Source organism: Humulus lupulus, chromosome 4, assembly GCF_963169125.1.
Source record: "Humulus lupulus chromosome 4, drHumLupu1.1, whole genome shotgun sequence".
In the NCBI taxonomy this organism is placed as follows: Eukaryota; Viridiplantae; Streptophyta; class Magnoliopsida; order Rosales; family Cannabaceae; genus Humulus; species Humulus lupulus.
Window position 1 is genome coordinate 223,556,092 of NC_084796.1, and position 10,892 is coordinate 223,566,983.

The window sequence follows — 10,892 nt, forward strand, 5'->3', positions numbered from 1 at the left end:
ACGTATATTCATGCTTAGCACATTTCCCATTATTTTTCAAGTGAGGAGATGGCATAGAGAGGGGAACTTGACATCCGCTCAATGTTCCAGGAGGGGAGATCCAGCGAGGGTCCCCTAGTCAAGAAACTTCGGCCCACGTCGAAGAAAACGCCCCCCTCAGCCGTGACTGCTTCCAAATCCCCGACTAAGGGGAAAGGCTCGGGCTCGGGAGCTCAACCGGCCGCAGCCCCGGAGAAGAGAGGTCCGACTGCACCCCCTCCTTGCTTTCCCTTGGCTCCTGCTCGGGACCCGGTAGCACCGGTTGGTCCCTCCCCCAGCTCCAGTGGTCCTTGCCACCACTGTTCGCATCCCCGTCAACCCCCAGGATCTGGAGCTGATTCCAAAAACTTTTCGGGGGGCCATCTACGAGACGGCGAGCTATTCGGTGGAGCATTTCTATAAGGCCAAGCCTAACGACCTAAGGACGATCGAGGAGAGGAGCCCGGAGAATGTCATGGAATCCGCCCTGGGGATGAACCTCACAGTAAGCATTTTCCCTCACTTGATTTTTATTATTTTTCCTTGGTATGTGTCTAATTGTCTCTTTGCTTTTTGCAGGTTGCCTTGGCTCAACATCGCAGCATATCTCGGGCCAGGGCCAGGAATGATGAACTCAAGGTCGAGCTCCAGACTGCCCAAGTTGCTCTTGCCACCTCTCAACAGAGTGAGCAAAGGGCCAAGGCTACTTTGGCGACGGCCCAAGCGGGCGAATAGGCGGTGAAGACTGCCTTAACCACGGCTCAAGAAGGCGAGCAGGCAACAAAGGCTGCCCGGGAGTTCTTCAGGCTGAGCTCGAGGGGGCCAAGGCCAAAGAGCTGGAGGTCAAGGCGGCTATTATGGAGGAGAAGAAGGCATCGACATCCTCCATGGAGAGCATGTTGTACCATTACTGGGCCTTCAATCAGGACGACAACTTCTCCTTCATGGCTTCCGACGTGTGGGGGCACTACCTCGAGAAGTTCAAGGCTCGACTACAACAGGAGCTGCAGTCTGAGACCAGGGAAGCCTCTGTCACTGGCGAGCAGGAGACTGAGGAGGTGACGTCCTCAGAGTGGCCTGGGGGGTCTTAATTTTGTTTTCCTTTTTGCTTTTACTTGTGTTTTTCCTTTGTAAATGCTAAGCACGAGGTTAGTCACCTCGAGACAATTTATATATATTAATTTTAGTTATCTAAGTTTTAACTTATTCTTCGATCTCTTTCTCATGCTTTATGATGTGCTCGGTAGAAACTTAGTTCGCGTTAGTTTTATTGACACCTCGCGTTTTTAAGAAAACCGATTAATCAATTTAGCCAACTTCTAAGTATTGGAACCTGGTTGTGTCTAGGATATTTAATTAAAAACTTAGTTAGTGTTAGTTTTATTGAATACTTCGCTTTTTCTTTAGAAAAAACATTGTCAATCAATTTAACCAACTTCTAAGTTTCGGAACCTGGTTGTGTCCAGGATATTCAATTAACAACTTAGTACGCGTTAGTTTTATTGACACCTCACATTTTTTAGAAAAACACTGGTTAATCAATTTAACCAACTTCTAAGTTTCGGAACCTGGTCGTGTCCAGGATATTTAATTAACAACTTAGTTCGTGTTAGTTTTATTGACACCTCGCGTTTTTTTAGAAAAACACTGGTTAATCAATTTAACCAATTTCTAAGTTTCGGAACCTGGTCGTGTCCAGGATATTTAATTAACAACTTAGTTCGCGTTAGTTTTATTGACACCTCACATTTTTTTAAAAAAAACACTGGTTAATAGATTTAACCAACTTCTAAGTTTCAGAACTTGGTCATGTCCAGGATATTTAATTAACAGCTTAGTTCGTGTTAGTTTTATTGACACATCGTGTTTTTTTTAGAAAAACACTGGTTAATCAATTTAACCAACTTTTATGTTTCGGAACCTGGTCGTGTCCAGGATATTTAATTAACAACTTAGTTCGTGTTAGTTTTATTGACACCTCATGTTTTTTTTAAAAACACTGGTTAATAAATTTAACCAACTTCTAAGTTTCGGAACCTGGTCCTCGGGTTGTCTGCCCCCCAAGTAATCAGGAAGTGGACTTGCTGGGTTACTTTGAACTAACATGCATAAGAAACCGTACAAAGATACAAATATACCATAAACTATCCCCTTTTTTTATATATATATTTCTAAAATTAAATGGCTTTTATATTCAAGCCTTACATAGACAGGTGGTTTGATCACTGATAATACTTTTTCAAATGTATAGCATTCCAGGTCCATGGTACCATTTCTCCACTAAGTCGGGCCAATTTAAAAGTACCTTCCTGTACAATTTCGACTATCTGATAGGGCCCTTCCCAGCTCGGGCCTAAGGCACCGTCTTTGGGGTCCTTGCCTGCTAATAATACCCTTCGGAGCACCAGGTCTCCTAAACCAAAGACATGATTTTTGACCTTTGAATTAAAATAATGCGTGATTTTTTGCTGATAATGTGCAAGCCGTAGCTGTGAATCTTCCCGTTTCTCATCAATTAGGTCGAGGGACGCGTTGAGTAGTTCGTCGCTCCACTCTGGGCTAAAGGTCTGGATCTTATGTGTGGCTACCTTTGCTTCGACAGGGAGGACGACCTCATTTCCAAAAGTTAAGGAGAAAGGGGTATGCCCCGTGGAAGTTCGGCGGGAGGTCCGGTGAGCCCACAACACCTGGGGGAGCTGCTCGGGCCATACTCCCTTGGCCTTGTCCAACCTCTTTTTAAGGCTTGCTTTGAGGGTTTTGTTTATAGCTTCGACTTGTCCGTTGGCCTGCGGGTAGGCCACCAAGGAGAAGCTTTTGATTACATCGTGCCTTTCACAAAACTTAGTGAAGAGATCGCTATCGAATTACGTCCCATTGTCTAATACAATCTTTCTTGGTTGTCCGAATCGGCAAACAATATTCTTGACCACGAAGTCGAGGACTCTCTTTGCGGTGATTGTAGCCAGGGGCTCTGCCTCCGCCCATTTTGTAAAATAATCGATAGCCACTACTGCATAGCGAACTCCCCCCTTCCCCGTGGGCAGGGCTCCAATTAAGTCGATCCCCCATACTGCGAATGGCCAGGGGGATGATATCATTTTTAGCTCGACCGGAGGAGCTCGGGCAATGGTGGCAAACCGCTAACACTTATCACACTTTTTGACATAGGAGATGGAGTCCTTCGATAGCGTGGGCCAAAAATACCCCTGCCGTAATATTTTCAAGGCCAGGCTTTGCCCCCCAACGTGATCCTCACAGAAGCCTTCATGCACCTCTTGCAAAATAGTTTTGGCTTCCTCTAGTAGAACACACCGTAGTAGAGGCAAGGAGTGGCCACGTCGGTACAACATCCTGTCTATGATTGTGTACCTTGGAGCTTGATAGAGTACTCTCCTCGCGTCGGTTAATTTTCCTGTCGTAAGATACTCTATTATGGGAGTCATCCAGGTCGGTCTGATATCGATCATCTCGACCTCCACCGAGCTTTCTGCCACGCTCGGACTTTCTAAGAATTCCACTGGTACTATGCTTAGAGTCTCGGCTTCTCTGGAGGTAGCGAGTCTAGCCAGGGCGTCGGCATTGGTGTTCTGCTTGCGAGGAATCTGCTCGACTAAGCTATACTCAAACTTGGATAGCTCCGTCTTGACCTTGGCCAGGTAAGCTGCCATTTGGGCCCCTCGAGCTTGATATTCCCCAGATACTTGGTTTACCATGAGCTGGGAATCGCTATAGCAGTGGACGACCTTGGCCTTCAATTCCTTCGCCACTCTAAGCCCGGCCAAAAGGGCTTCGTATTCGGCTTCATTGTTGGATGCCACGAACTCGAACCACAACCCGAAGTGGAAACGGTGCCCTTCCAGGGATATTAGGATGATCCCAGATTCAGACTCGTTCTCATTAGATGATCCGTATACGAAGATTCTCCATAATTCCCGCACTGGTTCTCTCAAGGGCTCTTCCTGGAATCCAGTGCATTCAGCCAAGGCTTGGCTTTTTATCATAGTTCGGGGTACATACAATATCTCGAACTGGATGAGCTCGACCGCCCATTTCAAAAAACGTCCCGATGTCTTAGGTTTCTGCAGCGCCTGGCTTAAAGGCTGATCGGTCATGACATGGATTGAATGGGATTGGAAATATGGCCTAAGTTTCCAAGAAGCCGTAAAAAGGCAGAATGCCAACTTTTCCATTAGAGGATATCGAGATTCTGCTCTGAGAAGTCTCTTGCTTATATAATATACTGGCTTTTGAACCTGGTCCTCCTCCCGGACCAACACGGCGCTGGCCGCATTTTCGGTCACGGCTAAATAGAGGAAAAGACGCTCTCCTGCCTTTGGTTTAGATAACACTGGTGGCTCGGCGAAATGTGTCTTTAGGTCGATGAAAGCCTGCTCGCACTCCTCAGTCCAATCAAACTTTTTGTTCCCTTGAAGCAGGTTGTAGAATGACAAACACTTATCGGTGGATTTAGAAATAAACTGATTGAGGGCCGCAATTCTTCCTGTCAGACTCTGGACATCTTTATGCGACATGGGCGAAGGCATCTCTAGTAGCGATCTAAGTTTGTCCGGGTTCACCTCTATCCCCCTGGCGTTGACTATGAATCCCAGGAATTTTCCTGACGCCACTTCGAAAGTACATTTCTGGGGGTTTAGCCTCATATTATACTTCCTTAGAATTCCAAAACATTCCTTCAGATCGGAGACATGGTTATTGGCAGTCTTTGACTTGACTAGCATATCATCAACATACACTTCCATGTTTTTTCCGATCTAATCTGCAAACATTCTGTTGACCAACCTCTGGTAGGTCGCCCCAGCGTTTTTCAGCCCAAAGGGCATGACTTTATAGCAGTACACATTGGTTGGAGTCATGAAGCTAGTGTGTTCCTGGTCTGCAGGGTTCATGGCAATTTGTTTATATTCAGAGTACGCATCCATGAAGGATATGAGCTCATGCCCTGCGGTGGCGTCCACCAACTGGTCAATCCTTGGCAAGGGGAAGCAATCCTTGGGATAGTCTTTATTTAGATCGGAGAAATCGATGCAGGTTTGCCATTTTCCATTTGGTTTTGGGACCAGGACAGGATTGGTGACCCAAATCGGATACTTAGCCTCGCGGGTGAAGCCGCACTTCTAAAGCCTAGCTACTTCTTCCTCTAGTGCCTCAGCTCGAGTCATACCCTGATGTTGGGGTTTTATGCCCTAATTAAAACCCAAATTCTTTGTAATCTCATTTTATTATCAATAAAAGAATAGAAATCATATTTTAGACTTGGTTAATCACTTTGCTCACATGTTTTATTTTCATGATTATTTGTTTAATATAAACTTCTATTAAATCCCGAGCATATAGCTAATCTTATTTATAGTGACGTAATCACAGTGGAATATAAATATGATTATATGTTCAAAATAAGTTAGTCCTAAGATTAGTCAGTGCATAGGATTTACACTGGCTTGCCAATCTACGATATGATCTACTTACACATTACAGTGTTATGTTCTTTCCAGAACATTAGCAAAGTAGATAAGATCAGATGTATTTGTTACATCGGACTGGACCGATATTGACAGTTGATAAGATAAGTAACCATACCGTTATTATCTATTCTAGTCATATCATATAGTTCACCATAGGTCAATTCAATATCAATTCTGAGTGGTTAGTATTCTAACTGATTGTATTATTTGAGTTCTTTGACTTGTTCGTTACCAGCTTACCCTACGGACTAGCCCATACTTACATCTTGGGAACTCGGTAGTATAATTGAGTGGGAGTGTTAATCATGACATGAACATCTATAGCTTCTGATGAAGAAGTGAAACGATGGTTTCCTTTTAGTTTGGTTCAAGGTGTTAAATGATAGAGATCTCATTTCAGTAATTAAATTAGTTTACTGAAATATCATTTACAAGGAACTAAGTGTTTTAAGGATAAAATACAATGAGGGGTAAAACGGTATTTTAGTCCTATCTCATTGTAGACCGTCTATAGAGGATTGAGTGACAATTATGATTGTAACAATGGATAATTAATAGCGTATCTATATTTGTTATAGAGCGTTCTATGAATTCAAGAGTGCAATTCCGAGTCTATAGTGGAGTCACGAGGAATTAATAAGTTAATAAATTTATTTGTTAGATTTATAATAACTTATTGGAGCTTGATTTCATAGGCCCATGGTCCCCATTGTACCTTGGATAAAATCATCTAGATAGTCTCAATTAATTGATTTAATCATCAATTAGAATTATCAAAGTTGACCAGGTCAATTTTGGATAGTTTCACAGAGTTGTGTAATTTTGAGAAGAAAAGAGAAATTATGGCAGATTTATTAATTAAGATAAATTGGTATCTAAATTAATAAATAAGTTTAAATCAAGGTTCAAATTATAAATAATTAATTTGATAAGGGATTTAAATAATTATTTAATTAATTCAATCAATAGAAAATAATACAAGTTTTGATTTTAAGTCCAATGGGCTTATAATCAAATGGGAAATTTCACGGGCCTATAGCCCATGATAATTTCGACCTAGGGCTTCAAAATGGCTGTTATTTTATTTATTTTTTAAATAAATTAAATGGCCTAATTGAGTCTATAAAAGAAGTGCTTAGAGAGAAGTCAAAACATAAGTCACAAGTCAGATTTTCTGATAGTTTTAGATTCTCTCTAAACACAAGTCCTTTTCTAAGCCTCTTTGTTATTTTCTCTTCTTCTCTCTATATCTATCTCATGTGTTGACAATTGCCCACACTAGTCTAGGTGGTTCTAAGGATACATTGGAAGATTGTGAAGAAAATAGAAGATCGGTTCAGTTTCTTGATAATACTCTGCGACATAGAGGATACAAGAGTTAGAGAAACTGAAGGAAGGACTGTTTCATTCCGTTGCGTATACTGTAAGTATTCTATTCTTTGTTTCTCTTTGAATTCAATTTTAGAAACATGTTTTAGGCTATCTCGTATTAATTTGTTTAATATTAGATATACATGAAAATAAATAAAGATCTTGTTTAAGTTTTTCCAACACCAGACGCCTCTGTTTCTGAGATTTCGCAAGGATGCTTTTGTCCAAATTTAGCGTATGCATGATGACACTCGGGCTGATTCCTATCATGTCTTTGTGGGACCAAGCGAAAACGTCTAGGTTTTCTTGTAAAAAAAGTAATCAGTTCTGCCTTTCTGTCGGCATCAAGATTTTTCCCGAGCTTAACGACCCTCGAAGCATCTTTGGGATCAATGCTTACTTCTTCGAGGTCTTCGATAGCCTGGAGCTCGGATGTATCTTCACCCATCCGGGGATCAATGTCCTCACTCGGGTTGATTTCCCTGCAACTGACCTACTGAGGTTCTTTCATCCCAGAATTATCTCTGACTTCCTGGGATTCCTCTCCTTGACCCTGCACGGCCATAGTCTGCTGCCCGAGTTGTGATTTTCCCTTCATGGAAATGCTATAGCATTTCCTAGCAGCAAGCTGATCGCCTCAGATAGTACATATTCCCATTGATGAAGGGAATTTCATCACGAGGTGGTGGACGACAGATATAGCTTCGAATGCCATTAGTGTGGGCCTACCCAAGATTGCGTTGTACGGGGTCGGACAGTCCACAAACACAAACTCGAGCAGCTTAGAAACAGTTCGTGGTCCTTCGCCCAAGGTTATCACCAACTCGATTGTTCCGATAGCTGTCGAACCTTCTCCGGAAAACCCGAACGACATCATGGAGGTTGCCTTTAGTTCGGCCACAGACAATTCCATTTTCTCTAATGTGGACCTAAATAGCAGGTTCACAGAGCTCCCATTGTCGACCAAGGTCTGCCTAACTCTCCGATTGGCGAGCTGGACGGTTATGACTAGAGGGTCGTTATGTGGGAACTGGACATGGCTAGAGTCTTCTTAAGTAAAACTGATCGGTTGTTTCTCCAATCGTTGTTGTTTAGACAAACGCTGCTCCGGGACGAACTCTACCCCATTGTGAGACCTCAGCTCATTGACATACCTCTTCTGGGCATTTCTGCTGGTGCCTGCCAGATGGGGGCCTCCAGATATGGTGGTTATTTCTCCTCCTATTATCGGAGGCGGGGTGTTCTGACTCACCTGGGCTCCGGTCTGATTTGCGGAGGCTTCCGGAGCTGATTGAACGTTTTGCCCAATGGGCTAATTAGGGATGACTCGATTCCGGGCATACTGAGCTAGGGGCCCGGCCCTGATGAGCGTCTCGATCTCATCTTTCAAATGCTTGCAATCATCGGTGTTGTGACCAATGTCGTTGTGGAATCGACAAAATTTTGAAAGGTCTCTCTTCACCCTTTGATTTTGTAAAGGCTCGAGCTTCTTCCAGGGGAGGCGGGTAGAGTTCACTAAGAAGATGTGCTCCCTGGTATCCATGAGATCGGCGTAAGTTGCATAGATCGGCTTGAATTTCTCCATGGGCTTATTTTTCTTTGAACCATTCTGGCCGCCTTCGCCATTTCCTTTCCTCTTGCTTCCTCCCCCGTGGTTATTCTGAGTAACTGTTTGAGCCGTAGATGCCACGTCCGTTACCTATCCAACGGGTTGAGCAGGGACTTGGTTGGTTCCTGCGACCGAAGCTCACGCCTCTTCCAGGTTGATCCATCTCTGAGCCTTGTTTAGGAACTCGTCCACTGTGTTCGCCTCTGACAAGGATTCCTATTCTCATCGCCATAAGCCTGGAGCTTTCATCTGCGTCTCTAGCTCACGCAGCGATGTTGGCAAACTTACTCAAGTAAGCTTTCAGAGGCTCCTCGGGCTGTTGCTTTACGTTTGCCAGGGAGTCTGCCTTTATTCGAGCTGCTTGAGAAGCCCAGAATGCCCTCTTGAAGTCAGCAGCGAAGCTCTTCCACGAGCTAATAGAATGCTTCTTGTATTGCTTGAACCATTGCCTGGCCAGTTCGACCAGAGTCGAAGGGAATACTAAGCATCTCAATTCGGGTCCAATGTTATAGGCCATCATTAGGGTATTGAACATCCCCAAGTGGTCGGACGGATCTCCATCTTCGTCAAACTTTGACAGATGGGGCATCCTGAAACCTGGTGGGTATGGTGTTGTTGCGATGTTGGGGGCGAAAAGCTCGAGCTCGTCCCTTGAGTCGTACTCATCTTTTCCCTTTTCTGATAGGAGTCTTTTCATCAGTTCCTCCATCCAGGCCAGCCTCTCGAGGGTTGGGTCCTTGGTTCCCTGGGGCTGTTCAACAGCTCCCATTTGACCGTACGCATTTGACGGGTTATTATCTCTCCAAGCTCGAGCTTGGTTTGGTGGGGTATTCCCGTTGTCATGTACCTCGGAAGGACTTCCCTCGCGGTGAGTGCCGCTGACTCCATCGTGAGTCAGATTGGTCCTTTGTGAGTTTAGGTGATCTCGCAAATCGGTATGTGGATCAACCCGAGGGTTTTGAGTTGAGCTCAGCTGATTCCTCAAATCTGTGCTGGTTCTACCACTTCGACGATCCTCCATCCAATAACTTCCATTAGAGAAGCTCAGAGCTTTTGGTCAAGGATGAGGATCTGGAGCATTCCCGCGTGCTCATGGGACATGAGCAGGGGCAGTGGGAGGAGGATTCCTCCTGCTGTTTCTGTAGGCAGGGACGTCTCGAGCAAAACGAGGAGGGGACGGATGCCTGATCGGTGACGAAGGGTGTCTGATTGATGATGCGATTCTTGTCCCATCAGGTCAGATCAAACTAGCCTGAGGTTAATCTACTCCACCATTTCTGGTTCCCTGTGCATGGCGATCTGATTGCGGTACAGGGAAGTCGGTTGGGACACGCCGTCTTTGCAAGTTTGTCCTTGACCGTCTGCGTGGGTTGCCATGAGCATTCAACGGTAGCATTGAACTAGGAGTCGAGGTTCTGATCGACCGGTTGACTTGTTGGTGATCCCTGGGAAAGCCACCAAACAAGGTTTCTTGATGATTGGGCGACATGGGAGTAGAACTTGGAGTTGAGGTTCTAACCGATCGACTTGGCCTGGGTCGACTATCCCGGCGAGACTTACGAGTCTCGCCTTGCCTCTTTCCGACGTTAACGTTGGTTGCAAGAGGGGGTAGCCGAGCCAATACTTCCTCGATTTACTTGTTGGCCTTGGCTAGATTGCTCCTTAACTGCATGTTCTCCATCTCTACCACAGTCAAGTAATCCGGGTTCGGATTCGGCGGTAGAGGTGCTGAACTTCCAGTGTCGTCGTGGCCCATCGGTTGTTTTCCCAATTGCTGCTGGATCTCCGAGCATTGTTCGTCAGAAACAGTGGTATGGTGAGCCCCCTGCCCACCATGCTGATCCGTTTGACCGTGCCTTGAACGAGTGACCACCATGATGAAATTTTTCTTGAATCTTTTTCAATGGCACTAATTTGCAGCTCTCAATGAAAGCACCAATCTGTTGACACGGTTTATCGCCAATAGTGTATTAAGAAAATTAGCTAGAATGAACTAGTGCTTAAGGATAAACCGTAATGAGAATAATCACTCTTTAAGGTACTTAGAATGATATAGTAAAAATACTTGTTTCTTTTTACGTGGTTCGGAGGTTAAAATCCCCCTAGTCCATGAGTTAATATTATTGCTGTATATCTCTTTCTATTTTTACAGAGTATTTGCATTACAGAAAGAATCCAACCCTTTTTCTATCCAAGGTCTTGGCATATATAGGAGAATGATCCTTGGGTAGGTGTTGGGGTCATCCCGTGATCACTTGATCCCTCACATCATCCCTGTGACACTGATGATTAACATTTACATTTTATATTGAAGTGTGGTCTAATCATTAGGTAAAATAGATCATGGATCGCATCTGCTAAATCAGGCGTGTTCCGTTTGATCATGCACATTTATGTTGCGTATCCAGGAA